Source organism: Suricata suricatta, chromosome 4 (assembly GCF_006229205.1).
Source record: "Suricata suricatta isolate VVHF042 chromosome 4, meerkat_22Aug2017_6uvM2_HiC, whole genome shotgun sequence".
Classification (NCBI taxonomy): domain Eukaryota; kingdom Metazoa; phylum Chordata; class Mammalia; order Carnivora; family Herpestidae; genus Suricata; species Suricata suricatta.
Window position 1 is genome coordinate 28,458,382 of NC_043703.1, and position 27,733 is coordinate 28,486,114.

Genomic DNA, 27,733 nt, shown 5'->3' on the forward strand with positions numbered 1-27,733 from the left:
ATAGAAAAGAACAGCTCTTAAAAACTGTGTTTAGTAAGAAATCACACAAATGAAGTGTCTGCATTTATAAATCTATGGAATCGGGGCATTTCTGACTGTCTTCAGTGAATATTTTATAGTCTCACAGGCATCTCTGGTCTGAAGGTTAATAACTACCGTTAATTTAGCCATCCTGATTTAATTTAGTGCAATTACTCTTACACAAGTTAACAGCAGAGTTGCCTTGCTATTGGAACTGTGTGTCCTTGTTGACCATGGACCTGATTTCGATGAGAACCATATCCTTATCCCAGTAAGCCAACAGAACGTGCTTTATTTCTCTTTCATTTCATATTGTTTTACTTTCCTGGCAGCCAGGTTTTCTTTAGCAAATTGTTCTTACATTTTTACTAAACATTTTTGCTGTTTCCCCTCATTTTAAGAATTATACTGGCAAAACTCTAATTACTATCTCCAGTACCAGAATTTTAGGAAACATAATTAATTCAAATTTTAATATATTTTGATGTCTTTGTACTTTAACTGTAAAATTTAATATGACGTCTTGTGTTTAACAGCGTGTTACTGTATTATTTCTGCCACGAAATGGCATCATTCTTTCCATACAGTCTCTCATTTATGATGGTGAAATACTTTCCCTCCAATTAATTATTAATACAATTTTAGCATGAAGAGATCTTGTTTTATGTCACATGATTTTGTAATAACTGCATTCTCATGAAAATAATCTTCACAGAATCCTGAAAATATTTTAGTGCATACTAAATTATGTAGTTTTCCTAATTGCAGACAGTTTAGAAAATATGATATTAAAGAAAATTATAAATTCGTAACAAACATTTTCTGGAATAGATAAAAATTTCTCCCTTTAAACTTCTCTTACTCTTAGTTTAGATATCTAAAAAAGCAAATATTTGAGTAGTTGACTTAAATTCTTTACTTACATAAACAAAAAGGGAGAGGAAGTTTTTCTAGTATTTTCCGGGTTATTTGCCTTTATGAGACCTCCTTAAACTGCTACCTTAGGATGTCCCTAAAAGGATACTATGTTATATATTGGGGGGCGGGGAGGCACAAGGAGGAGAGATGTGAGAGAAGACAGATGGATGGATGGATGGATGGATGGATGGATGGATAGGTGGGTAGAAATAGATCTCTCTCTATTTTTCTTCCACTCTCTTATTTTGGTATTAGGATACTGCTAGCATGTGGAGAAATCTAATAGCCAGACGACTTATTTGGTTATGGAAAGTTCCATGTGCCAATTCTCACCCCAAAATGGCAGGTAAGTAGCATTGGGCTGCAGGATGATGAAAGTTACTGTAATGTTGAGCAACAAAAGAGACCCAGTCAGCTCTGTGTCAATACCCCATTAACATCCAGAGACAGCTGTGGGGAAACTGTAAAGTTCCTTTGATCAAGCATCTCAGTATGACCAAACCGGACTAATTCTGAAAATATCTATTCATGTCTTTTAATTGCAAAGTCCAGTGAATTTTCTCAGGGCATTCCTTAACTGTACATGCTCAGAACTGCCAGATGACCAAGGTTAGCCCCTAAACACCTTGGCAGCCCAGAGTCCCTCAAATAAGTATAGAATGTGATAGGACTGATGTCAAGGGGGAAAGTTAGGGCCTGTCCCTCACTGCCTAAGGTCCCCACGTGGAACACTGTTCTTGAGCTAAGCTTTGACCAGTGTTTTATACTTAGAGGCAAGCTTCTCTGCAGTAAGTGTTACCATGCTCTGGAGGAAATTGCTCCCCACATTCCAATTCCCTTTCTCTCCCAGATTGCTGTGAGTCTTTACCATTATCTCAGAAAAGTATTGGGGGGGCTTTCTTTCTAGGCTCGGATGGCTCTAGCGAACCTTAGACCCAAACTCAGCGGCCTGTGGCATTTTCTGAGGAAGACAGTGCTCTGAAAAGATCTAGGAGCCAACACTAATAATAATGCATCTCCTAAGGATTGTTTTCCTCTGACACTGATCTACAAGAGAGATCCCAGTATCTACTGTGAGTTAGCATTCTTTTGGAGCAACTTGAGAAAAATACAAAGAAAACGTGGACTTGCCTACAGATAAGCATCTTCTTGCTTTTTAGGTAATCTACTTCTCCTACATGTCAGCTTTTTTTAACAAGAAAATAAAACAATCATCTTGTTCTTCAACCTGTCTCTTCCTCTCCAAATACAGAATCCGAGTCACACACACCCCTGGATAAAGGGGAGGGAATTTCAGTAGGCGTGTGGAGACAGAACAAGCAGCTAGCCACATTTAAAAGGGCCTGCATCTCTGCATCTTTCTCCTTTCAATGCTGTGGTGCACTGACTTCTAACTCTTCCAAAGTTCATTTTCACCCTCTCCAATGCCTCAGGGTATAGGACATATTTTCAGCAAAGGGATATTTGCATGATTCTTTGGACATGTGTCATTGTCCTCATACGTATTGAAAATAATTAAAATGCCTCAGAAAGGTATGGCCCAAGGCACTAACTCCCTGCTTATCACATTTACCTGCCCATAGGAGACCAGCTCAGGCTCCTCTAACTGGCCGTAGAGAAAGGCTGAGCTGTTATAAATGATTTTAATAAATGCAAACTATAACCAGACATTTTAGGTCTTCTAGGGCTGGCCCTTTAAGTTGATTATTTGTTTACAAGTTGTTTTGTAAACTGCATGTATGAATCTTACAGAGGTAATGATATTATATGTACCTAACTCTCATTCATCAGTGAGATGTCACATGACCCAGTAGTTAATTCTTACAGCTCAAGAAGTGCTAGAGGTTTTAAGTAGTTAGAAACTGAAACATAAAATGAAATTCAGCCATCATTTGGCCAAACTGACATTGAGTGGCAATATTTCAGTACAGTTGCTAGATATATATCAATTTCTTCTCCTTTGTAGATGGATTGGTAAAGGTCATTCACATTTACTTACAGACTGTACAGTGTCCCCTGTGGTTTTGCAATAGTCTTTTATATGAACTGGAAGCTCTATTTATAGCTTTCCCTAATTGCACATTCTACTCTGTTCACATTTCTTCTTGCACATATGCCATTAAATTTATGGACGTTCTTGTTCAAGTGCTCACATTATTTCTTCTAGACTTAAAAGAAATGGTTGATTTTGCATTACAATTGGTTTTCCTGTGGAGAGATCTGTCCTAAGAAAAATCTTATAAAAAGTAATGTGCAAGAACTTGTCTGTCCCTGATCTGATGGGACCTCAATCAAAGACTGAAGTGGACATCCTCAACATGTTTTACTCTGTACAAGGCATAAGACATATTTTGTCTATATAATTGATAATTCCTGGGACCCACACAAATCTCCCTAGCTTTAATTCAAGAGAAACCTACCAATGGAGGATTGTTAGATGTTGTATTTGATTATTTACTAACTTGAACTTAAAGCATCAGTACAAAGATGTTAAACAGTCTTAAATGGCTAACTTATCCTAAGAGAGATTTTTTTCTTTATTTTTACTTCTATGGTTAAGAACATCACAAAGAAAACTTCTCATTGAAATGAATGTTATTGATAGTAGTAATAATGTAGAAAACATTAAAAACAGATTAAATTTGTGGAGAGAAAAAAGCAATTTTAAGCAATGTCTCTGTGTTGGTTTCCCACTTTTTATGCTTTGGGGTGTGCATCGAAGGGACACACGTGTAAATTGTATTAGCGTTAATTGTCTAGATACTAAATTCCTTGGCATTTCTCTGAATATTTAAGTCAGATTGTAACAAAATCAAATACTTGTTCACTTTGCAAAGGTGCACTGGCAAGATAAAATGCAGTAACTTATTTTATCTGTAAGGTTTGAGGTTAAGCAATATTAATGGTTGGTTAATGGCTTAATGACTGAGCTACAAACCATTTAAGCATGCAATGAACCTTAGCTTTTCAATGACTTTCCTAATGAAAGATCTATATGACTGCATGTCTTGTGTCACAATAGAGATAGTAGGGAAGGTACCTAATCAATTGTGATGGTAAATCAATTGATCTGTAACCCTGTTTTCATACAGTGAGAAAGATATGGAGAGAGCATTTTACTATAGCTTTATTTCTAGCTGAAGATCAATAAATAAAAGAGACAGCTATTTGAAAATGTTCCCTTTTACTGTGCTTCGAAAGCCATGGCAGGCAGATTGATGTCCTATTTCATAGATGTGTCGGTTTCCTTCGTCATTTCTCAAAGATTTAAAGTTCTTCCACATTAAATATATGTTAGAGAATATCTGTGAGTCTTGACTATATTGTCATGACCAAGGTTCCAATTAAAGATAAAGCTATGGCATGAAAAATTGCTATTTAGTTTATAATATTCATGGATATCATTTTTAAATTTTCCACCAAAGGGTCTATTATTCTCATTAGTTAATTTTTATTTTAGAAAAAGATAGAACATATGAAAATAATCATAACACTAGTGCTGAATATTTTAAAATATAATAGTAGAAGATATCATTAAGAAAATGACAAGGAAATATTTGCAAATGTGTATCTGATAAGGGATTTGTATTCAAAATTTGCAAAGAACTCTGAAAACTCAGCAATAAAAAAACAACCCAATTTAAAAAGGAGCAAAAGATCTTAAATACTTCACCAGAAATAACATATAAATAGTCAATAAACACCTGCAAATACATTCAACATCGTCATTCGTTAGGGAAATAAAATTAAAACCTCAATAAGATACTATTACCCACTTACTGGAAAGGCTAAAGTAAAAAGAACTGACAATACCAAGTGCAGACAAGGATGTGAGGCAATTAGAACACTCAAGTATGTTCTCAATGGTACACACAGCTCGGTGCTCAATGGCACAGCTCCTTGGTAACCAGTTTGTGAGTTCTTTATAAAGTTAAACAAATACCATACAATCCAACAACTCCATTACTTAAGTATTCATGCAAGAGAAATGCAACTTTCTGTTTAAATAAGAACCCATATAAAATGTTTAAAAAGGTTTTATTCATAACTGCAAAAAAAAAAAAAAAAGTGGAGACAATCCAGTCTTTAACTGGTGAGTGAATACAGAAACTTGGGGAAAAAACACCACAGCGGAATAAAATAGCAAAGAGGCATAACCAACTGATATAGATGTGATGTTGTATAAATCTCAAGTATATTATGCTAAATAGAAGAAGCCAGACTTAGGAGGTTACATAGTGTTTGGGTTCATTTATATGATACTCTTGAAAAGGCCAAACACAGGCGACTGTAAACAAATCAGTGGTTGGCAGGAGATGGGAGTTGGGGGAGAGGATGTCTACAAATGGTGATGAAGGAAGTTTGGGAAAAATGGAAATTTATATATTTAACTGCAGTAGTACATGCAAAAATGTATGCATTTTTCAAAACTAAAATTGTACTAAATGTACTAAAAAGGGAATATTTTCTTATATGTAAATTCCACTTTAATGAAACTACAATAACATGGAATTAACATTAAAAGTTACAAAGAGGACCACCTGGGTGGCTCAGTCCAGTAGGAGTGGGACTCTTGATTTTAGCTCAGGTCATGATCTCATGATCCTGAGATCTAGCCCACATCAGGCTCTGCACTTAGCGTGGAGCCTGATTGGGATTCTCTCGCCCTCTGCCCTTCCCCCACTCATTAGCTTGCATGCTCACTCTCTCTCTCTCACAAAATAAACATTTTAAAAAGTCATAAAGAATTATAATCTTTCACTTTAAATGTATAAATTATTTAAACTATCGATAAATGATTAACCTCTGATTGGTCTAGGGCAGGGCTTGACAAACTATGGCCCATGGACCAAATCTAGCCCACCACTTATTTTGGTAAAAAAAGTTTTATTGGAACACAGGCAAACTTTGCTTATGGATGCTTTCCTGCTACTGTGGCAGAGTTTTTGTGGTAGAGATCACATGATCCACTAGATATTTATTTTCCAACCCCCAGCAGAAGAGAGTTGTTGCGCTCTTGTCTAGGGCTAAACAGTACTTATTAAAACACTTGATCCCCTTATAAAACTTAGTATTTTCTTAAAGATACCCACAACTTAAGTCAATGCTTAGGAAGAAAATACCATGATTAATAAAATCAAGCAAACTTTATAATAAACAATTATTAAGCATCAACTATTCATTAAGTAAATAAATGGGAAATAACCATTTTTGCCACCACATAACTTAAAATTTAGTTGTTAAAATTAAAATTTTTCTTAAAAAGTAGAAATTCTACTTAAAGATTAAATTTGAAGAGTTGTTATGTCATTGAATATTTTACTCTTCTTTTCCATTTCTTTTCCATTTTCATTTCCATTGGTCTTTAGGCTTTGGGTCATTAATGGATTCCTAGCCTTGCCTCCATGCTAATGAATAAGTTCTTCTTTACACTAATGACAGAAATTAAAAGCTTTTCATGCCTCTTCTCGATAAACTTCAACATCTCTGTGTTTGTCATGGAATTATGTCTAAACTCCTTAGCATGCATGTATGACCCTTAGTGACCTGGTCTCAACTTATTCCCCAATTTCCTATTCTTGTTTCTTACATGTCATATTTCTGCCACTCTATTTAGCTGCAGGTCCTTTTTTTTTTTTTAGCTTTTCTGCTAATTGGGATTCCAATTACTCCTCAAAGCCAAGATCATTTGCCAGATGCTCTGTAAAGTCTTGTCTGATTCTATAAATGATACAATTGCTTCTTCTTAAGTGTTTCCACAGTGCTTTGCTTATACTATAACTCCAGCCTTCATGTCATGCTGTCTTACTAATTGTCCAGTGTTTGTCTCTCTGTCTTGATTACATGTGCACTGATAGAAGGGACCACATTTTGTAATTTGGTGACCTTCCTCCACAGCACTTAAGCTTATATATTTCATGAAATAGGCATTTGATAAGTACTTTTTAAATTTGAATTTGATTAAATTCAAATTTTGGATAAGGTATTTTTGTCAATTATTATTAATAATGATGACAAATTCAAAATTTATTAACCATTTTATCTCATATTACCAGCACCTCCAGCTCCACAATATACCTATTTTTACTTCCTCAACATCCATAATAGCTAAATAAATGCAATTTAGTGCTTGTTTTTAGAATTCTTAGTCAAAACTCTTCTACTTCCTTCAATCCTCTAAATATAAACTTCCCTCCCAATTATATGTTCATTCTACTCTTTCTTTAAATCTCTCAGTTGTTTTTTAAGTTCACATGGATTTACAGATCAAACGTTATGTATGGTTTCACTAGTGACAAACAAACAACAAACAAACAAACAAACAAAACTTTTCGAATCTAGGCAGATCAGCCTTCCTATTCTCTAGTGGTTTGTTTTTTCAATCAAATATGCCTGGACCAACAAGATTGTGTCCATGTGTACAAATCTGTGGATTATGTCTTAGGGCCACTATCTTATATTGTCTAGCTTTTGTCCCCACCCCCATGTGAAAAATGTCATTGTGTCTCTTTTGCTGTTAAACTGCAGTACATTTTCCTTTTCATTAAAGTAAAACATCTTTTCACTAATTGATACATTGTACTGTTCTTGATCATCCTCTTCTCTGAAATGCAATGCTCAGCCTCACCTACCAATTAAGTGGTGGAGTCCAGATTTGAACCCACGCAGCCACCATCCATGAGTACTCACCAATCACCTGGCTTCCAGACATTGGTATCTGTATCAGATGGTCCCTACTTCTCTCTTAGCATCAAGACTTCTGGCCCCAGTGTGGACAACACTAGACAAGAAAGTCCTCTTTGTTATGCTGATTTTAAAAACAGACTTTTTGGGGATATGTTATATGTTATCTATTTGTGTATGTGTTCCAAGTATGTATCACATTATATAGTATTTAGTTAGCTTCTTATGTATATAGATGCTTAGTGTATCATGGGCTCCTTTAAGGGCCAGCGTTTATTTATATTTTCTAAATTGATTGTCTTTTAATAAGTTCTCAACATGTCTTGATAAATAAGTAAGTGAAAGTATATGTTTAAATACCAAGGGTACCTTGATCTTTAAAAGTTCTCAAGCTCTTCTTAAACTTCAGAAGAAGGCCAAATCTTCAATCTCCAGTGGATACAATGAAAGAGTTGAGTAGCTAAGTATTCTCCTTGGGGTATTTTTGAAGCTTGCACCACAGAATCATAAAATAAGGCTGCTATGAATTTGTGAAAAATATTCAATTCTAATCATACAAGGTACTAAATGATCTACTAGTTACTTTTTGCACCACACAATACTCAAAGCACTAGCCCATTTTATTTGATTGTCTTAAAGATATTTTCACCTTAAATAAAGCCATGTTATTGTGCATGTCTAAAATTTTTTTTCTTCAAGTTTTTATTTACTTTCAGTTAGGTAACATACAGTGTAATATCAGTTTCAGGTGTAGAACTTAGTGATTTAATACTTACATAAAACACTTTGTGCTCATCATAACAAGTACCCTCCTTAATCCCCATCACCCATTTAACCCGTTCCCCCCCTCACACTCCCCTCTAACAATCCTCATTTTGTTCTCTATAGTCTGATTTATGGTTTGACTTTCTCTTTTTTCCCCATGTTGTTCATCTGTTTTGTTTCTTAAATTCCACATACGAATGAAATCATATGGTATTTGTCTTTCTCTGAGTGACTTATTTTGCTTAGCATAATACTCTCTAATTCCATCCACATTGTTACAAATGGTAAGATTTCATTCTTTTTTATGGCAGAGTAATATTCCATTGTATATATAAACATCAAGACTTTTGGCTCCAGAGTGGACATTAGACATGAAAGTCTATGCTTTATGCTAACTAAAAAAATGTTTACACATATATACATATATATATTATACATATTTAATATTAAATTACAAACTAAATATATAATTATATATCTAAATGTATATTTAAAATATATATCACATCTTCTTTATTCTTAAATTTTTTTAACATTTATTCATTTTTGAAAGACAGAGAGAGACATAGCATGAGCAGGGGAAAGGACAGAGAGAGAGGAAGATACAGATTCCAAAGCAGGTTCCAGGCCCTGAGCTGTCAGCTGATACAGGCTCCGAACCCACAAACTAGGAGATCATGACCTGAGCTGAAGTCAGATGCTTAACCAAGTGAGCCACTCAGTCATCCCTATACCGCATCTTCTTTATCCATTCTTCAGTCTATGGACATTTGGACTCTTTCTATAATTTGGTTATTGTTGACGATGCTGCTATAAACAGCAGGGTGCATGTGCCCTTCAAATCAGTATTTTTGTGTCCTATGAGTAAATACCTAGTAGTGCAGTTGCTGGATCATAAGGTAGCTCTTTTTAACTTTTGTGGAACCTCCATACTCTTTTCCAGAGTGATGGCACCAGTTTTCGTTCTCCCCAAGAGTGTAAGAGGGTTCACTTCTCTTTGCATCAATGCTGGTATTTGTTGTTTCCTGTGTGCGCGTCTCTAAAATTTCTAAACCTTATGGTTTTTATTTTTTTAACAAGTACTACTGCTCCCACCATTAGTCTTCCTAATCTCTCTCATTTCTCCAGGATTCTTATTAGTTCTAGAATATTTTTATGCATCTGTTAATATGATATTCTTTTTTGTTTTCGTATACCAACGGTAGCATGCTACCTGATCTGGAACTTGCTTTTTCACCTAACAATGTATTCTGTGTCTTTGCCACTCTATACACAAGGACATACATCTCTTCTTTTACAACCACATAATATTCCAAGTTTTAGACGTATCATGGTCTATAAGGGCTTGTTTCCAGTATTTTGTTATTATAAGCAATATCACAGTGTAATATTATAATTGAGTAATTTGAGTTGTACAATGCATCTACAGGCTAGATTCCCAGAAGCTACATTTCTGGGTTCAAGAGAAAATGTATCTGTAAATGTGAAACTATTGTCAAGGTTGCCTCCCTAAAGGTTGTACTATTCTGCACTTCCCAAACATGTGTAACAGTGTCTCCTTCCCCCACGGCCTCATCAACAGACCGTGTTAACCACTTTTTTATTTCCTCCAATCTGAGAGGTAAGAAAATACAGCTAGTTTCAGTTCGTGCATCTCTTATTATAAGAGGAGTTTGCCTTGTACTTATATTTTCAGTATCAGTTATATTTCTCTATGAACTGTCTATATATCTCTTGATGATTTTCTTTTCTGTAGCATATTGGTCTATTTTATCTCAATTTCTGGTAGCTTTTTATATATCATAAAGATTAACTATCTTATCTAATATGAGCCATAGATAGTTTTTCCCTAATTTGGCATTTGGCATTTGACTTTGCTTACAAAGATATTTTGTTTTATTTTAATTGAAGTTATGGCTGACATACAATACTATATTAGTTTCAGGTGTCCAACACTTCTGGGTACTTACCCAAAGAAGATAAAATACTAACTCAGAAGATATATACACCCTAATGCTATTACTACATTATTTACAGTGGTCAAGGTAAGTGTCCATTGATAGATGAATGGATAAAGAAGATGTGATATATGTACACACACACACACACACACACACACACACACAAAATGGGATATTACTCAGCCAAAAAAAAAAAGAAAAGAAATCTTGGGGCACGTAGGTGGCTCAGTCGGTTAAGCATCTGACTTCAGCTCATGCCATGATCTCACAGTTTGTGAGTTTGAGTCCCGCGTTGGTCTTTGTGCTGACAGCTCAGAGCCTGCTTCTGATTCTGTGTCTCCCTGTCTTTCTCCCTTTCCCATTCATTCTCTCTCTCTTTCTATTTCTCTCTCTCTCAAAAATCAATAAACATTAAAAAATTTAATGAAATCTTGCCATTTGTGATAACAGGGATGGACCTAGAGAGTATTATGCTAAAAGAATTAAACCATACAGAGAAAGAAAAATACTATGATTTCATTTATATGTGAAATCTAAAAAACAAAACAAATAAACAGAAACCGACTTGTAAATTCAGAGAACAAAGGGGTAGTTGCCAGAGTGAAGGAAGGTGAGGGGCTGTGCAATAAAGAGGAATAAGAAATACAAACTTTAAAAATAAATAAAATTTTTCTTTATTTATCAAATAAATAAGTCAAAGGATATAAAGTATAGCAGAGAGAATAGAGTCGATAATATTGTAATAATTTCATATGGTAACTACATTAATTGTGTAATGTATACAACTGTTGAATCACCATGTTGTTTTATTTTTATCTTAGTGATATATTTCTTATTTCTATGTAGCAAAAGTTCCCAGTCTTTTCCTTTATGGCATCTGGATTTTGGATCATAGAAAGCTTTTTTTCAACATGGGTTTATTTAAAAAATGAAGCCATGCTTTTTTTTAGTACTTCAGTGCTTTCCCTTTTTAAATTAAAATCTATATTGATATAATTTTGTACTTATTTTCTTGACCTATATGGTACAAACACTCAGCTTCTTTTTTTGCCTCAAGTAGTTACCTATCTGTTCCACTGACATTTATTAAAATGGTCCAACTTCACTCCACTGATCTGAGTTGGCACCTTTACTACAACCTAAAATCCTATAAATATTTCTATTTCTATGCTTTCTAGTCTGTTTCATTTGTCTGAAATATCAACCAATGGGGGAATATGCCTTGCATTTCTAATGAACAAGTATGACGATTATTTGCCACTGTGTCTCCAGCTCTTCCTAAAGTTTAAATTACCACTTGGATCTCATTTTCTAGTTCTTTGTCTGGTACATATATCATTATAGATCACATTGCAACACAGAAACATTCTTTTAGAGCTTTAAGCTTTATATCACCTTTAGAGATCTTTGGGCACGTATAGGGTTTCTCTAGAGTGAGCTAGTGCATAACCTCAACCTTCAGAAGTCACATTGTGGATCTGCAGCCCCACGCTGACAGTGCAATAGAGTCAACAATTTATTTCATGTCATTTTATGTGTACTAGAAGGCTGGAAACATAATCTCCCCTCAGACCACTGGAGATATGGAACAAATCACACCAAATATTATCAACACAATATAACACAACTAGGCATACCTCTCACATTCCCAGCAAGCCCAGCCTGGTTGATGAATAGAAAGCTCTAGGTAGAAGCAAGTCTACTGGCGACCTGAATGTAGGCTCAGGAGGACTGAAAAATGCTTTAGACAGATTAATGACTAATGTGGCTGCTTGGAGGCGGTTCCTAGCATTGTTCATTTGACTGACATACTGCTCAGATCACATCAGTTTAACCACTCTGGTCCTAGCACCACATTGTCAGTCTGACTTCATTAGAAAGTATTTGATACAAAGAATTTATAGGTAGTATCTGTAGGCAGTAGAGAGCTATTAAGGTGTTTGGAGAAAGAAAATTTTATTATTGTTTTTTTTTCTATTAATGACAATCATATTTATTTTCTTAAAATAGGCATGGGGAAGCTGCCTAATAATAAAAGTGGGAATCACTATTTGTGTACCTCCTGTCACATGTCAGACCCAGCTATTCACAAGGACTGACTGACTCTGACAAAATGATTGTGCATCATGTAGAAGCTTTAAAAAATGGGTGTCTGTATTTCTTCATGTTGGTTTAAACTTCCTTGACTTGCCAGTAAGAATTGTAGATTATCAAATTTGCGTTAAGCACATTGCTTTCTGGGTTCTTTTGCTGAGACCTTACTGAATCATCTTTGGTCTCAAAATATTTGGTATCTTAAAAAGTTTTCTGACCTCAAAACTATTAAGATTTTAGAAGAGTTTGTCTATGTTAAACACAAACTCTAATGTCAAAATATTATCATTTGTTTCAATTAAAGGAAATCAGTTTTATGACTTTTGAGCTTTCTTATTTGAAAGATCAAATTCTATAAATATCTGAGCCCTGAGTATCTATAAGACAGTGACTTACGTATTTGCAGGTGGCAGAAAAAGAGTAAGAGATCTTCTCCTTTCTCCTTTGGAAGTTTACAAACTAATATCTTCTTAACAGTGTGTTTCTTACTTCTGCTGCATGAGGAGGACCCGGCTCTACCACAACAACATAGTTAACTGAGTATGGTCAAAACCCAAAAAAAATACTACTCTTAAGTGTTGACTGCTAATGGTGTCAGGCACAACGTTAAATTGGTTCTCAGAAATGACATTCATCTTTGTTTAATTCAAATGTAAGAAACTATTTATAAATCGTTTTCTTTAGGGCAACAAATATGGCTCAAGTTAAATATAAGGAAATTAAACTCTTAGCCTATATTTCTGCAGCCCTTGTCCCATTATGAACAAAAGGTAGCATGATTACCAACATCATTATCGTAATCTGTAAATACATCTCTAAAACACAGGTAGACTATTCTTCAACCTTTCAGAATGGTACATCTCGAGTTCTTTATGATGTCTGGAAGTGTCCAGGAGCAACTCACTTAGGGAGGACTAACTTGGAAATAAGTAACTAGAATCTGATTCATAAATCAGAGGCCATAGAGTAGTGGTGACATAATTTTTTAAAAAATGGTCAAAAAGCTTTATTTACAGCCAACATCAAATGAATGCTTACCTCTTTCCTCTGAGATCAGGTGAAAATACCATAGTCCCCATTTTGTAGATAAACAAGCTCAGAAAGGATAGGAAATATACCTGGCATCTCACAATGAGGTAGTGTAGTAACTTAGAATTTAGAGTAAATCATTGAGGAATGAGAAAAGGGGTGAAGGAACAATTGAGAAATAATAGAATTGAATATTAAATGGAAATTTGTCATCTTGAAAAGCCAATAATGTAGCAAAATACTTCCAGAAATTACTCTGAGAAATATTTCCTCATATTTAAATATGGAGGAGAGTGAAGATTTCTCCGTGCTGTGCTTCTTCTTAAATTTAATCTTTCTTTATAGCTGTTACTAATATGATAGAAATGAAAATTTATATTTGAAAGCTTTCTTTCTTTTTTTGAGAGGGGACAGCATTTAGTGTACAGGTGACTCTGCTAAAGATAGAGGCAATTGAAATTTTCTCATGTCTTAACAGTAAGAATTATATTGCCTTAGTAGGCACACCTGATTTATAAAGTAGTAGAATATTAGACCTAGTTTTTAAATGCTTATTTATTTTTGAGAGAAAGAGTATGAGAGAGGGGGACAGAAGATCCAAAGTGGGCTCTATGTTGACAGCAGCAGCTGGATGTGGGCCTTCAACTCATGAACTGTGAGATCATGACCTGACCCAAAGTCCTACACTCAACAGACTGAGCCACCTAGGTGCCCCATGAACCACCATACTTTAAGCCCAGATATTTAATGCACATCTCATGGGTTCAAGTCAAATGAGAACCCTACTTGAGCAGACCTAGACCTGGGATACTTCAGACTGTATTTGTGCCTTAAGCTAATTCTCAACTTCTCTGCTCCCCTACCTCACTGAGCTACTTAAAAAGAGACCTTTCCATCCCTTCTGTTAAAAAAAATCCCCAAGTGGCACTCTGCCATAGAAAGGATGCAAATAGATTTTAAAGCATCCTTTGACATTGTTCCTTTTCCTTATTGCTTGGTGTATCCTGTGAGTGAGTCACTGCTTCCTTGGGAAGCATCTTAACGTTCCAAAACCCAGGTATCCCTGCTCTGGTCATCTTATTTTGTTTCCTCTCTAGCTTTCTGCTATCATGAGTCATTCAATATCAACACATCAAGTGATACTACAATTCTCTATTGGCCATACAAAATAATTGTTAGCTGGAAAAAGAATAATAATGCAGAATTAATGTAAATTTCTAAAGGAGGTTTCAGGACAAAATCCCTTTTAATTCCATGTGCAACAAGAGAGATCTTTACACACTGACAACGACTTGGAGACATATATTCAACATGATCACTGGGGTGACATGAAAAGGTTGCATTTATAATTACTATTATCTTTAGTACAACTAATGAGGCTACCTATATATGATTGAAAAATAACTTCCTGGTTTCTTAGCTTCCATCTCTGTGCTTGCTTGGGCTCTGCCTGTGACAGTCACACAGATAGGAAGCTTATATTAAAACCAGAATCAAAGGCAGCAGGGGTGGGAATCAGCCTACATTAATGAACCATTGAAGCGCCTCTCTGGCACAGATGAACACTAAATCACCGGTTAGATCTCTGGTGATTTCTCACTTGAGAGATGTGAAGAAAATGGCACATTCAGACGAACGGCAAAGGCTTAGCAACTTGTCAAAATACTTTCTAACGTACAGCCTTAAAAATTATTTTAAAAATTATCTTGATAGAGCTGTTGGAAATTTGCCCACCAACTATTTGATCTGTCAGTGACCCATGAAGGAGCAAGTCGCTATATATGGAAGCATCCAGATCTCTCTGATAGGTCTTCTCTGGCATTACCAACCACTTTGGTCACAACTAACCAGGGTTCTTTAATGGCTCAATATAGAGATGAGAAGTAGGTGACACGAAACAATAGGCCTTTTTTTTCCCATCTGACTAGATAATTACCTTGACTCTTCGCCTCTGCTTGTGAATACCTACGCGCAGTCCAACCAGGTGTTCCGGCATTTTTAAATAGAGAATGGTCAGTGTTGAGCTAATCTGTAATGCAAATTAAGAGACTAGTGGCAGATCTTGATGCTGACTACTCTATTTTATAATTGGGATTTATCTTATATAAATACAATTTGCTTTTTTGTCTTTTATAAAGGAGTTGTACCTTATTTTAAATTAAGTCGAGAATATAGGTTGATCTGTTGTGTATTTGTTTGGCTACACACATTGTTGTTTACAATTTCATTAGCATGCATTCTATGTGCTATGCAGTATGGGTGTTTGAAAGTAGTGAAACTCTCATAGTCCTTAAATGTTTTGGAATATAGTTGTGGAGAGACAGAGGAAAAAGAAAGGAAAGAAAAATAAAATAGGGCAAGACAAAAAGCATTATGTCCGTTATTACTTTGCCAACATGTAATCTGGTTTACATATGTACTTTGTGTCTGCATCTTCAATAGCTGTGTTTCTGGATCACAGAAGGCTCATGTTCAGAAGAGTAACATTTAATTAACATTTGTCTTAGATGCTAAGTTCCCTACCAGCTGTATAATTCCAATGTGGGGGTTTTAATAAAGTCTCAGAATTTTTCCTCTTTTGTATCTGACAATTACACAATAAATTAAGCATAAATATTTCTAGATATGTCCAAAAGCAGAAAGTTCTTATGAGACTAAGTGGTTTCTGTACTCAGCAAAGAAAAACTTTTAATGAAACATAACATAATCAATGGGTCCAGGATGCTAGTTTAAGTTCTGTTCTAGTTAATTTCAGTTTAGAAAAAAAAACATATATATAGATTATATATATAGAATATATAGAGAGAATATGTATAGATTATAGATATATATAGAGAATACATAGAGAATATATATAGAAAAATTATATATATAAATAAAATTATATGTATATGTATATATATTTTTGCTTCAGCACAAGGCCTATTGGGTGAAAATAGCTCAGTAAGAATATGCAACAATGAGTTATGCATAGTCAACAGAAAAAAAATTATGTAGCTTAATTTAACTGATGAGCAGAGAAGCACTTAGGACTAGTTATAAGATTTCATAAAAGACATGAAATTTTTGCAGGACTTTGAAGAACAATGTTTTCTTCTGTAGGAGAAGAATCAAAGTAATTCCAAGAGGATAATGTGGTAAGAATTCAATTCCAGAGTTACACGACCGCCGATGTGCCTTGGAAATGGTAGTAGACCTACTTTATATGGGAAAATAAAATTACAAAAGTGAAAGCACACCTTTAGTGCCATGCTAAAGAGTTTAGACTTGGTATTGAAAGTGGTGGGAAGATACAAGTTTTGATTTCATGTTTAAACTACTATTGTAGAAGGTTAATTTACAGACAAATGTGATAAGATTGATATGAAGATTAATTAGAGGCAAGATAACAAACTGGAAGATTTCTGCAATAGTTCAGTTGTGTAGTAAAAGGGTCTGAACTGAAGTGGGGGAGTTGAAAAAATAAGGGTAGAGAAGGATGTGAGAGGCAAAGCTAAAATTGGCAGGATCAGATTACATACCTGACTAGATGTGGGGAGTGAGGTAGGGTAAAGAATTGAAAGCAGCATGAAAGTTCTGAGTCTCCAAGATGGAGACGAAAGTGCTAAAATAAATTCAAACTGAGAATAAAAGTGTCTGTATTGCAGGGCTATCATGAGAAGAATTCTAAATAACAACAAAAGGGTAAGGAGGTGATAAGGTCAGTATGAGGAAATTTGAGTTTGTGGGTACCTAAACAACGATGGCCAAAAAGCATCATTCTCAATTATCTCCATGGGTACAAACAGGAAAATCTACTTTTAAGAATAAAAGAGATAGAGGCCAACATAGAGTCAGCTGTGAACATACTGGAAACATGATCCAAATGCCCAAGTTCATTTGGTAGTGAGTAAGTTAAAAAAGGAAGGAAGGCATCAAGGCATCACACCAGGAGTAAGAAAGGGCATTTATCGAATGTGATTGCAACGTGCCCAGTGCGCTTTCACTCATAGATTTCATTTAACACAATCATCCTGCAAATTGGTAGGATCCTGTCTTCAGAGACAGGCGTTGAGAGACTTGCAGTGAATCCACAAGATTTCTCAATTAACAAGCAGTGAAACTGATTTTCAGATTCCAAGGCTGGTGTCTTTCAACTAGAGCATCTATAGCTCCCTCTTAACATTCTTGGGCAACTCAACTTGGGTGATGTAACCCTCTCAACCTTGGTTCCTACATCTATGAGGTAGAAATGATAATGTTTAACTTACCTGATTGTTGTAAGATTAAAATAATGGGAAAGGTTGTGTAAATGGCATACTGGGACATAGTGGTCACGGTGAGAGGTGATGATCGGCCCACTGCTCTAAGCATGCTGTTGTACAACTCCACTTGGAGAGGTAGAAACGATGGACGTATGGCTGACATTCAGTAATCACCTGACTTAAAATTACCAGGTTTAATTTTTATTGGGCAAATACCTCTCAAATATTCCTTCCACTTGATTTATTTATGTGAAGCAGAACAGCAGAACTATTGTCTATCCTGGTGAGACAAAAAGTGTTAAGAATCATTTAAAATTTGCTATAAAATTCCTTGATCTCCAATCGTGAGACTCCTTGAATATATTACACTAATACAGGTCTTTCATATAGACCCCAATCCCATACTGAACTGATAGCAAGGCTCATTTTAAAAGCCTGTAGAATGTTTACAAACTTGCTTGGATTTTCAGAATTATGGTTACCATTTTATTTCATAATAATGTGTTTGTCTTCAGTGAAAACCTGCCACATTCAACAGCCATATGTATATTAATGAATGAATAATCATGACAAGTAATAGAATATAAGAGCCATTTCCGTGTATGACTATCAGAGCAAATCAAAACAAAACTTCATAGAGATACTATGAATTCAGATCTGAAGCTACATGTTCTTAACTGATTTTACATTAATAAAACAATTATTAGAACACACAAAACCCTTCCTTTTTAATTTGATAAATTGAGTGGTGATGTGAGTTAATTGAACCATTGGTGGGATAATAAGATGCAATTGGTCTGATTTATCAGAGGATGACATGGTTACAGGCATTGCTTCCACAGAAAATAATGGCTGTTATTACCACTTCCTGAGGTGAGCAGGTAAGCCATAAACCTATATTATTGTTACACAGGTCAGAAGGATGACGGCTCTATTTTACCTTCATTTAAGAGGATATTTTAAGGTTGTCTCCTTGAAAGGCATATTTACTAATTCTGTACTTAGCTTCCCATTTTTCATAAACAATATCAATACTGAGTGTGGTTAGGCTATTGCATAATCTTAACCTATTTAGCTAAGTACTGAAGTGAAAAACTCCTAAGTCTTCAAGAGCTTTGAGTTCTAATGTTGGCAATTAAAGGGTCATCTTGGGTCTTCCATTCTAAAACATGTTGTCTCGTGGAGATATTTCACAAGCTGTTGTTATTCTAGTAGAATAATCCTCTAGGGTTCTGCAGCAGCTTGAGAAGCAAGGTTTGTGCTTTTTCATACATGATTCAGAGAAAATATTACATGCTACCCACCTTCCAGTAGGCAAGAAAGAAAGAAATGATCACAAATCTCATTAGATTGCAAAAATGCAAAGAAAAATTTAAAAAGAAAGAAAGGAAGGAAGGAAGAATGGAAGGAAGGAAGAAAAAATTTAAAATGACATTTACATTTTTATATTTCTTTATACTTTAAGGGGATTCAAAATAACTTTATAACTTAAATGACTTCAAAATAAATCAATGTCATTGGATATCTGAGATATATTTATTTAGATATGGGATTTATTTCTGACACATAGAGATAGTGGTAGAAACACTTAGTATAATGTTTACACAATGAAAAATCAATACAAGATCAGGGAATAAGCTTGTGTTTATACTGAGGAAAACATACCTTAAAATACCAATAATTCTCATTTTTCAGTAATCTTATATTTATTTGTTGGGGGTTTTTGTCTATTAAACTCCATTTATATACATTTTGATAAATTTTTGTATACACATACACATAATTCTCCCACCACTTCTGATGTTGGCATGATCCATCTAATTTTAAGAGATGAAGTAAAATGTGAGGTGATCCTATCATTGATTATACCAAATAAGGAACTTTTGGGGAGAGAAAGGGGAGCTCTTCTTAATTAATGCATGACAACAAGCTCTTCTTAACTAATCCTCTCTGGGACCAGAAAATACAGTCACCTCTGGTAAGAGGCTCATCAAAATTAAGAAATGTTACCAAGGTAACAGAGCTGGAGAGTGGCAGAGACAGGATCTGATTCCACACCTTTAGGATTTAACCTTTCCTACTACTCTTTCCCAGTAGAACTGGTGATTTTCTTGTCTACTAATTATGACATGATGGTAGGGAAAGAAGTCAGGGATCTCCGCCTGGAAAATATCAATGCTAATGTAAATGCCATGTCTTGTTTATCTTTGTGTGTCTAACTTGAAACACAGCAGGTCTTCAATAAACATTTGTAGATCTGAACCAAATCATATCATTTGACACTTCATTATTTCAGTTGCATTCCTTTAGATGGCAGGGAGTTTTCTGTCTTCAAGAACCAATGATTAGAATAAAGATATATGTACAGGGAGATACACACTCAGATCTGCCATTGCTTCATTGCCTATTAATTTGTTTATAACAATCTGGATAGAAACTTTACAAAAAAAAAAAAAAAAAGACGATCACTCTCAGAGAGTGAGTAGGCTCAGAAGAAAACCAAACCACACTGTCTAAGAAGGTAGCTTTGGTTGCTTTCACCATTTCTTCAGATGAATGGTTCTTATGTTAGTGTTTACCTTGTCTGTTTTTGTCATGCTTTCACTGGTTGCATAGACAACTTCCTTTTAGAGAATCTTCTGGTCTAGGTGAAAATGTTAATTTGGTTAGGGGCATCTGGGTGGCTCAGTTGATAAGGCAGCTGACTTCGGCTCAGGTCATGACTCACCATTTGTGGGTTCAAGCCCCACATCAGGCTCTGTGCTGACAGCTCAGAGACTGAAACGTGCTTCAGATTCTGCTTCTCTCTCTGCCCTTTCCCTGCTCACACTCTGTCTCTCTCTCAAAAATAAACATTTAAAAAACTTTAATATTAATTTGGTTAACCACATTAAATTATGAAATACATCATCTACAAACTAGGAGCTACAAAAGGAGTGGCTAAGGAGAGGATATGGAAAATATGGAGGAAACCAAATTAGACATTGTAATCAAAATACAGTGCATAAAACCCCAGGTGGACACTACTAACCTCATTCTCTGGGCCTCAGACTTCCCACCTATAAAATGGGTCAATTCGTTTAGATAGTATGGCATTTAAAACATAAGACAGAAAACTCCCTGCCATCTAAAAATAGTTCTATGGGCTCCTGGATGACTCATTCTGTTGAGCGTGGAACTTCTGCTCAGGTCACAATCCCACAGTTCATGAGTTTGAGTTCCCCCACATTAAGTTCACTGCTGTCAGCATAAAGACCTCGGTCCCCCTCTCTCGGCCCCTCCTCTGCTGGCACTCTCTGAAAAATAAACATTTAAAAAATATATGGTGATTCATAACAAAGCAAATGGGTAGAAAATGGAGGAGATGATGCTACGTCACATTTCAGCACTAATTAGACAAACAGAAGGACACAAGGTGAGTCATGGTATCCTGGGTTGGAACCTGAACAAAGAAAAGTGTATTAGTAGAAAAACAGTCAAATCTGACTAACGTTTATAGCCTAGTGAATACTACTTTACCAAAGTGTTGACCAGTATACCATGTTAACAAGAGTGGAAACGGATGAAGAGTTGATGGAACCTCTTGTACTATCTTTGCAACTTTTCTCTAAATCTGAACTTATTCCAAAATAAAAAGGTAACAGAAAGAGATCACAAAAATGGTAGCTCTTGATTCCTCTTCAGGTGTTGGGTTGCTCTTACAGGAGAAATATAACATCTAAAATGACATTGGCATTCAATGACATGTCCCATCAACACATGGAGAAATCATAATATCAATAATCTCCACTACTGCCTAAGTGAAAGGGAGCTAAATCTTTAACCACTCATGCCAAAGTTTCATTTTCTACCGGAAGCTTTCTACCTGTACTCAGTCCAACCGATCATTTCACGTTTGTCTAGAAAATATAAACTCTGTATTTTAGATTACAAGTATTAAAACAATTGAGAGCCCAGTGTATACTAACCATTATTCAGACCGTGCATAAATTCGCTTTGTTTACAAATCAGGGGAAACATAAAACTGACCCCATACCTAGCCATTAAATAGAAGTGTAATGTTTATTGTTTCTCAATTCAACCAAGAAAGGAATGAAACTTACTTTTCAATAAAGACACTTCTGAGGGAAGACTGAAGTTGACCTAAATTATTCTGTCATCCAATTCTGTCTTACGATCACTAGCTGTGGATCTCTGCAAGGTTCTTCACTGTTCTATGATTCAGTTCCTAAAACCAAAAACCAAAGCTGACAAGAGTATTTGGGTCCTAGGTTTGATGAAAATATTAAATTAGGCAATATAGACCCACTGTTGACAAAGTGAGCAGTCAGTAACTTTCTATAAGTGTTTTAACATCACATGGAATCCCCATGCTATTAACACTATCGGTAAAAGTCGAGTAATAGGAATTAGTTTAAACCTCAGGCCTGAAGAACCATGTGTGCATTCTAAATAGCATGAAACTGCTGCTATATAGAATCTGTTGCATGTAGCAAGCCAAGGTAAGTAGGTGGATGTGAGATGAGCCCAAATTAGAGCTGAACAAAATTTAGTGTACATTTTGAATGCTGAGTTCTTTGTTTTTCATAAAGTTTCTTTCAATCTTAGGTACTGTGTAAAGCTAAAGGTTGCTGACGATTCATTCAACAAATAACTTGCCAATGTAAACCTGGGCAGATAACTAAAGAATCTGTCCAGTTTCTGTTGATTGGATTGGGACAACTTGCTGCGACAGAGAATTTAGAGTTTGCAGACAATATATGCTCTCAAAATAAGGGGCATTGTTAGTATTCTGCTTGGGAACTAAAAAAAAAAAAATAGATGTTAGCTTCCTCGGTGAGTGGACTACTCCGTCTTGGGAGTCGCCCCGTCCCCAATTAGAGCCTTGAAGAGCATTTCTTACCTGTAATGACAGCATCCCCGCATTTAACACCACTCACTGGCAGACACTATGACGTCATTCTCTAAAGTGCCAGTTCCCTGAGGAACATAAACACAGGGGGGGCAGGATCAGCTCAGCCCTGGCAGGTGGGTGAACAGTACTGGAAAAGCGGAGGCACCGGCTCTTAGGCACACTCTTCTCATCCTGTTTTTGTTCCTTGAGTTCACAGCCTTTACATACTATCTGCTTAATCAATTCTGCCACCTAGTGGGCCCCTTCCATCATACTGCTTTTTACTTGAGGCTTTCCCTGTCCGATAGACCTGTGGGGCAGGATTCGTGCTCACAGCATGGGGCCCGGGGTGGTTGTGGGTGGGAAAGTGGGGGAGGGAAACCGTAACCCGCTCATAAGCAAAGTAATCTTTGGATGAGAAAAAGGAGAAACTCCTGGGGCCTTACCTCCAGAAAGCCAAGCAGGTAGGAGTCGTGCTGAGCCGTGTGGCTTCAGATCAGCAGAAACGGCAGCAGGCGCAGAGACCACCTGGTAAGCGAAAATCCAAAAATCTTCAAAGACCTTCCAGTGCCAAAAACCTGTGATGAAAATCCCCTTGGGTTTCGACCATCTTTGAAGGCAGCCCCTTGTTAGTCCTACCCCCTCCTTTTGCTAAGAGCTGAGTGTGCCCCCATCTGGGCTCCATGCTGATATTTTTGAAGAAAAAGAAAGGTTATTTGTACTTCTACAGACATACTGGGAAAATATATGATTACTTCTAGCTCAACACTCTTTGCTTTCTCATGTGATTTACCTACTTTATGTCTGGAAATTCAGATATTAATGAATTACCATATATTTTATATCCTCAAATTAAGACTGTGTACTCACAAAATAATCATGTCATATTTGGGACTGCCATATGCTTTATATTGCTATTGAAGAACAAGTATAGATATTTAGTTATAATATTGAGCTAGAAAAAATAACTATTTCCATAATTACTGAAGCATTTCCAGAATATTGATTGAAAAAAACAAGCAATGGAAGGCTTGTCCAAGAATAAAAATAAAACTGTCTTACAAACATTAAAAAATATTAGGATTATTTGCAGCATTTCAGTCAGATAAAAATATAATTGAACAAGAAATTCTTAGTTTGTGTGACCATTGACCCGAAAGCAGCTTGAAAGATTTCCCCAAGAACTAGTATGTTGAATGCTACAAAACAGAAACCTTCACAATATTTTTCTTCTTATAAGATAAATACCAGTTACTGGTGGAACATTTTATAAACTAAAGAAAATACAAATTAGAGAATAATAATCATTTTATTCCCACTTTCCTGATTTAAATGTTGTTGACATACACATATTTCGTACAAAACCTTTAGATTGTTCTTCATTGAGGCGGTTTTTACTTGTGTTTCTGTTGACTTCTCCTTATATTATCACTTCCTTACTCAGTTCATCATTTTTATTGTGAACTCATCTTCAGTTGGTGTTTTATTATTGTTGCTACTGATTTTGTAGTTTGCTATTTTTTTCTTGTCATGCCTTATACAATCTATATCATAGAAAAGTCCCTATATTTGCTTTCATAGAATATCCCAGAGATTTTGTTAATCTAGGACAAGTTTGTCCATTAATTTCTCTACTTGGGAATCAGACACAGCATGGATGTATAAATTTGGATTCTACACACCTGAGGTTTTTATTAGAGACGGTTTATTTATTCATCCAGAGATAGGCATTCTTGACTCTTCCCAGGATGTCAAGAAAGATCAGGCCTCCCAGATTGCTGAATTTATCCTCTATCCTTCATGTAAGCCTGGTGCTCACTTTCTTTTTCCCTCTTGGACCTGTACCAAAATGTCAATATCATAAGGACCAGACCCCAATTCATACACTCACACTCCCCCTGTAGTTATTAACTCTGCAAGTGGGAGTTTTCTGGTCTTTTTTTTTTCAATTCATCTTTGTATTTTTACTAAAACACTGTTATGCTATTTTGTACAGCATTTCATGAGTTTTAGTAAAGGGAAAGTGGTTCACATTAGGTCAGTCTGCTGTATCACTGGAATGCATTCTTTTTCCTGTCTATTGTTTCTCATAGTTGAAATGACACTCTTTGTCCTTACACCAAATTACTTCCTAAATTAGAGGAAAAATAAGTCTTGTCATTCAACCTCTTCAAAGCTTCCGGGGTTAGAAAGAATGTTAGTCCTGCTCCATCTGTCCTTCTACTTCGATATACCCAGCAACGCCATCTGTTTCTAACATGTTTGATATGATGACGTTGGACGCTTGCTTGTTGATATTTATTAAGAACCGCTGTGATGTAATCGTGGTTAAAAATAACAGACTTACTAGTTTAATAAGGCAAGGCATTCACTGCACAATTATAGGGTATCACATTAAAATCCATAAACCAGATGTTTTAGAGCTGGAAACTACCTCAGAAGCCATCTCATTGTAAGCCGCTCTCAAAAATGAGAAAACCAAGACTCTGAGAGTTCAAGAACAGCTTCCCAAGGTCTTTGCAATACCTCTATCAAAATGGCACTAACGTACGGAGTCTACTGTTTAGATTCAACCCAACATTCTAATGTTAAAACAAGAATCTCATTAAACTTATTAATAAACTTGAACCAGTTATCTAGGGGGTGTGGATATTTGTCTATGCAATTTATAACATTTTTGTTTCAACTTTCTAGAATTTTAGAGTTCCTCCATGTTGCGGTAGGTTCAAACAATTCTGCAATTTACTCTATGACATTTCAATATAATTAATGGAATCATTACTAAACACCGATTGTTTTTATAAATTAATACGAGCCATATTCGGTGTTCATTTGTGAATGTTTTATCCACATTTTACTACATTATTAAAACTTCTAAATATATGAATCATACCAATATTGCTTCTGTTATTCTTAGTTTTACTTTCACGTAATCTGTGTTTCATTTTTGTTTTTATCTTTTGTCTGTTCCAATGTGAGGTTTGGGGGAACGTGGATCCTATAAAGATGACGCGACTCCTAAGACCAGTACATTCTTCCAAGGCGGCTCCTTTCACCTTGACTGCCCTGCCTGGAGGAGATCATAGATCTCAGTGAGAGAGTTGTTTTGTTCACAGAGCTTTCTGGATCATATTTTATCTTTTCCTCAAGTGACTCGATTCTTTTTTCCTGAGAACTTGGAGATGATTTGTTTAAAACTTTTCATTGCTAACTTCTTCAAAAGTAATGAACATGAGTAATAACTTTATGCACATTTCCCTAATATGTCAGAGATACAAATGAAATGTTAGCAACAAGGTTTAAATAGATTGATTCTTAATTCCGAGTATCTGAAAAGAATACATAAACAATGATTTTCCCAAGGGTCAATGCTAATGTGGGGCTAGAATGACAATCTAAAATTCATTTGGTATTTAGATGAGGGCAGATATTAGTTTCTCCCCCCAAATAAAAGCACATAGCCCCCTGGCAGGCATTTTGAATTTACACTCATTCAAGAGATGATATTTAGGATGTAGTGTTTTCAGAAACTGGCACAAACATTAGATAACCAATATGTGAAAAGACATACTGATATTAAAATGCTACAGGAGGTCTGGCTCTCCAAGGTTTGGTTTTAGAATGTAGTACATGCCAGATGTTTCTGAGAAAAGCATAAAATCTACATATGTGCCTAATTGTACTGTATTACATCACAAGGATGGGGATTTTTTTCTCCCTGACCACAGCTGGTGCTAACAATATGCCCTGAAGCAGGAAAGAATCAGGCCCCCTGAAAACAGGGCAGCTCCTTACAGTGTTTTTTTCTGGAAAGGTGGGAGAAAATTCTGTTCAAAAATCTCTATATATGTTACTGTTAACACTCACAATCCAACAACATCTATGCATGTGGGCTACAATACCGAACCAGATGGGGCCCCTGCTATAGGGAATGCACAGTGGAAGGAAGAACTTGGCAGATTAAGTCCTCACTACTGCGTATCTGGGTACTGAACCAACTATATTTATAAGGAGATACCACTGGGGCTCCAAAAAGTCCCTGGCATTAATGAGGATCTTGCCTTGTTAAAATATGTCACGGAATTGAGCTGATCCCAGTAGGCTACTTTTCTCTCATTATATCAAGAGCTGGCCATACAAAGGAAGGAGCAAAGGAGTCAAAAGTGTTAAAATGTGGTAATCATGTTGTGCCCCCCAAAACTTACATCTACTGTTGTCCAATTAGAACAATAACAGGAGCAGTGTCTTCCAGCCTTGCTACCTTCTTGCCTAGAAACGCAGTACTTCTATATCACCAAAGAATATTACCAAGGCTTGGTGTCCACTGCACCTTATAAAAAATAATTTTAGATATTAAAAAAGCTTGGAGTTACTCTTAAAATAAGTTACATTTCAAATGCCAGATTTAAGCTTTGTGTCAGATAACTCCTGGCTCCAAAAAAGAAATGAATTGTATTCAAAAGTTTTATATATGCTAAATCATTATCATACAAAGTTATACTTAGGTAAATGCCCAACTCTTAGAAACCCCAAATTATTGATATCTACACATCCAATGGCAATTGGAATGTGGGTTAATTTTTTATTTTGAAGTTAGAATGTCATAAAGAGATTAAGTGACTATCCTCTTGATTTTTTCAATAAAATAATTTCTCCTCCCAAATTTACTAAACTTTGCAATATTTGCATCACATAGTCATGAAGCCAGCGTGGTAGACAGAAGTCCAGTTTGTCTTCTTAGAATATACCCTAATCTTGTCATTGGCTTTAATATCGTATTGCTCTTTCCTAGTTTTTTTCCCCCTTTCTCTCTGAGTACTGTCACATTCTCTTGTATTAGAATCTTCAATTTATTTGATCCTTAAAAAATGTGGATGTGTATGTAACCTGTTCTTTCAGCCAACATTGAGTGGAAACAATAGTTTTGTGTCACACTGCCATCTAATGGTGTCCATGATGCTTGACCTTTTCCATAACTCATAGCACCTCCTATTTAACAGAACAAGTTATTAATTAAAACATAATTCCCAGATGTTAAGAATTTTAAAAATGTTTTATGTAATGCAAAGAAGGAACAAATTTAGAAACAGTCTTAATGTCTTGTTTGCATACTTACATGGTCA

The 27,733-nt window shown here is 35.7% G+C and overlaps 1 long non-coding RNA gene across 1 annotated transcript; it reads left to right on the plus strand.

Annotated features, from left to right (window-relative positions):
• Positions 1 to 22,724: 22,724 nt before the first annotated feature.
• Positions 22,725 to 25,852, plus strand: LOC115290473. The gene is made up of 3 exons (XR_003908121.1): positions 22,725 to 22,744; positions 23,063 to 23,141; positions 25,590 to 25,852. It is a non-coding gene; the product is annotated as an uncharacterized LOC115290473 (long non-coding RNA).
• Positions 25,853 to 27,733: the final 1,881 nt, after the last annotated feature.